The sequence below is a fragment of the Triticum dicoccoides genome, chromosome 2A (assembly GCF_002162155.2).
Source record: "Triticum dicoccoides isolate Atlit2015 ecotype Zavitan chromosome 2A, WEW_v2.0, whole genome shotgun sequence".
In the NCBI taxonomy this organism is placed as follows: domain Eukaryota; kingdom Viridiplantae; phylum Streptophyta; class Magnoliopsida; order Poales; family Poaceae; genus Triticum; species Triticum dicoccoides.
This window is the reverse complement of record NC_041382.1, coordinates 681,058,096-681,062,473: the sequence shown is the minus strand read 5'-3', so window position 1 is coordinate 681,062,473 and position 4,378 is coordinate 681,058,096.

Genomic DNA, 4,378 nt, shown 5'->3' with positions numbered 1-4,378 from the left:
TCATAAGACATTTTATTGATGATGCATCGTAATACATGGAGTAGTAGAGACTCGTATTGTGTTATTTCACTAATATAAGATGGCGTTTGGTTTTGGCCAGGGGGAATTTTTGTGAAGTTCGTTTCACCAAAGATTTGACCAACATTGACAAGAAAATTAAACTAGAATGGACAAAAGAGCATAGGCATGCTAATATTTTAGTATGTGATTCAATCAAATCCCCATAATTATATTCACCATATGTTTGATAACTGTCTTTATGGGATCCCTGGGTAATAAGATCACTTAACTTTTGCTAGTGTCGTCACTATTTTCAATCATTTACAAGACATGCACTTGTCTATCAATTTAGTAATTTCCTGTGTGTTGTGATCAATGTTGCAACAATAGGACAACAACAAGTCAGAGCAAGTAAAGCAAGTAGAGCATCTATGTCCCAACATGTGTGGCATTTAGCAATAGGCTTTGTAAGAGCAACACTGGTAGAATCGGCATATGTTCCATCACTCCATAATAACCGTTAACATGAAGGCTAGAGGGCCAAAACTTTACTCTAGTGGATTCTCCATACCTCCCTCTATCTCCATAATTTTAGGAGGGAGTTCCAAAAACAGGGTGCGAGCTTTATGTTCAAGGTTGTGAGGGTGCATTCCTGTGCACTTCAAATCCAACTATTTTGTTTTCACTGAACTTTAGTTCCTTCGTCCTTTTTTCATACAATCATAAAAATAGGATTGAGTTCCACTATCAAGGGATAATAGAACAAGAAACAAAAATATAGCATCCAGGTGGAAAGCTTCAACCAACAGGTTTTAAGATCTTACATCGCAGTCAATGCCTACTAAGGCTGGCAAGCAAATAAGCTAAAATAGATTAACAAAAAATAAGAACATTCAACAACATCCCAAAAGCAGACGTCTGGACAAACAAAAGTTTGTTCCAAAAGCATGTGAACAAACTTTTATACTTAAGAGCATAGTAATCATGATTTCTTAATCTTCATCCATCTCCTAGGTTGCATCCCTTACTTCTTCATTGTTGTCATCGCCGGCATCTCCAGTGATCAGCAGAATAGATCCTCCTCGTTCCCTTCTTCCATCATCATGTTGTTCCAGAGCAGTCCTGAGCAGAGATAGTAGCACCATGCTTCAACTGTTGGGGAACGTTGCATGGGAAACAAAAAATTTCCTACACTCACCAAGATCAATCTAGGAGATGAACATCTACGAGAGGAGAGATTGCATCTACATACCCTTGTAGATCGCTAAGCAGAAGTGTTAAGATGATGTAGTCGAACGTCTTCGCGATCCAATCACGATTCGTCCCGCGAACTCCCGATCCAAGCACTGAATGGACGGCACCTTCACGTTCAACACACGTACGTCTTGATGACGCCTTCACCTCCTCGATCCAGCGAGCGATGGTGAAGTAGTAGTTCAAGTCCTCCGGCAGCACGACAGCGTGGTGACGGTGGTGATGGTGGAACCTCACCAGAGCTTCGCTAAGCACTACGGAGAGGAAGAGGGCTACGAGGGAGAGAGGGCAGCGTCGTGGCATAAATGGGTACGGCTGCCCTCCCTCTACCCCTCTATATATAAGGGGAAGGGGGAGGAGAAGGCGCCCTAGGGTTTCCCTAGGGGGGCGGCCACAAGGGCAACCCTAGATGGGTTTTGGGTGGCCCCCTAGGGGGAGGCAGCCCTAGGGGGCGCACCACCCTTCCTGGCCTCGTAGGATGGGGTGAGGGGGCGCACATCCCTTTAGTGGGCTGGTGTGCCCCCTCCTCATGGCCCATGAGGCTCCTCGACGCTTGGGGCCCCCGAAACCCCTTTTGGTCATCCTGGCATAACCCGGTGCCCCCTGGAACACTTCCGGACTCCGATACCCTTCGTCCTATATATAAATCTTCACCTTCGGACCATTCTGGAGTTCCTTGTCATGTCCAGGGTCTCATCTAGGACTCCGAACAACCTTCGGTCATCACAAAAACAACTCAACTATACTTATATCGTCACCAAATATTAAGTGTGTAGACCCTGCGGGTTCAAGAACTATGCAGACATGACCGAGACACCTCCACGGTCAATAACCAATAGCGGTTCCTACATATTCTACGAAGATCTTTATCGGTCGAACCTGGATGTCAAGGATTCAGCTAATCCCGTATGTAGTTCCCTTTGTCTATCGGTATGTTACTTGCCCGAGATTCGATCGTCGGTATCTCCATACCTAGTTCAATCTCGTTACCGGTAAGTCTCTTTACTCGTTTCGCAATACAAGATCCCGTGGCTAACCCATTAGTCACATTGCTTGCAAGATCATTGTGATGTTGTATTACCGAGCGAGCCCTGGGATACCTATCCATCATACGGAGTGACAAATCCTAGTCTTGATCCATGCCAACTTAACAGATGAAAGAACATGCGGTGCCCCCATGTTTGGTTTTGGTAATTGATGACAATCTCTATGGACTAACGGTTACCTTGAGTTATATTTGAAGGTTTTGTCCATAGGCTTTTCTTGGAGTACATGTGTTGGTTTCAAGGAGAGTTTATGTCGACCAAGGTGCTATTCAAGGAATTATCCAAAGATTGGTCATGTGAGTGTTGAGCTTATTGCAAGCATGTCTTCAAGAAGAAAATTGTGTGATCATTCATGTCTACCTTCAAGACATCATCCAAATGAAGAGAATTGGAAAGATTCAAGGTTGATCAAGATTAAATCAAGAATGAATCAAGTTGATCAACTCACAAAGCGCAGAATATGTACCGAGAGGGATCAAATGATCCCATGGTATGGTAAGCATTGTCAATTTCGCTTTGTGTACTAACCCATGGTCTTCGTGAGAGTTCTTTGTGGGGTTAGGTTGCGGTGTGCAAGTTCAAATGGAGCATCATGAAGAGATCAAATGCTTGAATCTTGCCGTCCATTGTGGTGACAATGGACCCGTGAAGATGTGCGGAAGAGTGGCTCACCCATAGTGGAGTATGGGGGAGCAATCAACTAGTCTTCATCGAGCCAACACAATCAAGAAAGGTGGTCCAACTTGAGGAAGTCAAGATCGTCATCATCTAGCTCAAATGGATTATGTGCAAGAAAAAGGTTTGCCCTTGATAGGTTTTCCATTTTACCGGTCTCATAGTGGTGGTTGGAAGACCGGGTTATAGGATCGATTGGCGTACTATCAAGGGGGGCTCTCGATTGGGTAGCTTGATCGTATCGTTCGTAGAGAGCTCAAACCATTGCATCCTTGCATCATCTTTCTTGGTTCTTATTTGGTTCTCTTTGTGGGTATTAGAGCTTATGGTTATCTTGATGACAAGCTCGAGTTCATCGAAAACGGAGTTCACATGCATCTTCTATGATGTTTTCGATGTTGGAGGTTATGCCCGTTCTTCTCTGTTGGATGTTTCACTCCTCTATTTGTTAGGCATACCTCCCCTTGCCCGTTCTTCTCTGTTGGAGGTTATGCCCGTTCTTCTTTGTTGGAGGTTATGCCCGTTCTTCGCTGTTTTGATGCTACTCGTCGTCTTGTATCCAACAAGCTTGAGTTTGCTCAATTCGGAGCTCTTATGAAGAAGTTATGGCAGTTCTGATTTTCTCACCGCGGTAGTACCGCGGTCGGCAGCGGTAGTACCGCTTATAGCGTCAAGCGGTAGTACCGCTCTACTACCGCCTCGAGTTTGGATCCTGCACTTTTCGTGTCGGGTTTAGCAGTAGTTGCACGACAGTAAGGCACGGTAGTACCGCTCCGGTCGGGCGGTAGTACCGCTACTGCATTACTGCTGCCGTACTCTGCTCTGCCTTGCCTCTTTTGATCCCGTGTTCTGCTCCTCCAGCGGTAGTACCGCTGGGGTGAGCGGTAGTACCGCTTATATGCAGTACTACCGCCCCAAGGTTCATGTTTTGTTGCTCCTTTTCCCTGCTTCTTCCATCCGAGCGGTAGTACCGCTCGTGTGCGGGTTGAGCACATAACAGTTGGATTTTACCCCTTCTATAAAAGGGGGTCTTCTTCCCCAATTAACCTTATCCTTTGAGCTCGTGTTCTTCCCCCATTGTTGACTTTCTTCGAGCTTGCTAACTCTCAATCCCTCCATGGATTATTGCTAGTTTTTGAGGGAAAAGAGAGAGGAGATCTAGATCCACATTTCCACCAATCACTTTCTCCTCTATGTGAGGGGAACCCCTTCGATCTAGATCTTGGAGTTCTTGGTGTTATCCTTCTTGTTCTTCCTCTCATTTTCCTCCCTAGCATTAGTTGATTCGGTGGAATTTGAGAGAGAAGGACCTGGGCACTCCGTGTGCCCTTGCCATTGTATTTGGTGCATCGATTTGAGTTCTCCACGGTGATATGTGGAAGTTACAAGTTGAGAAGCTTATT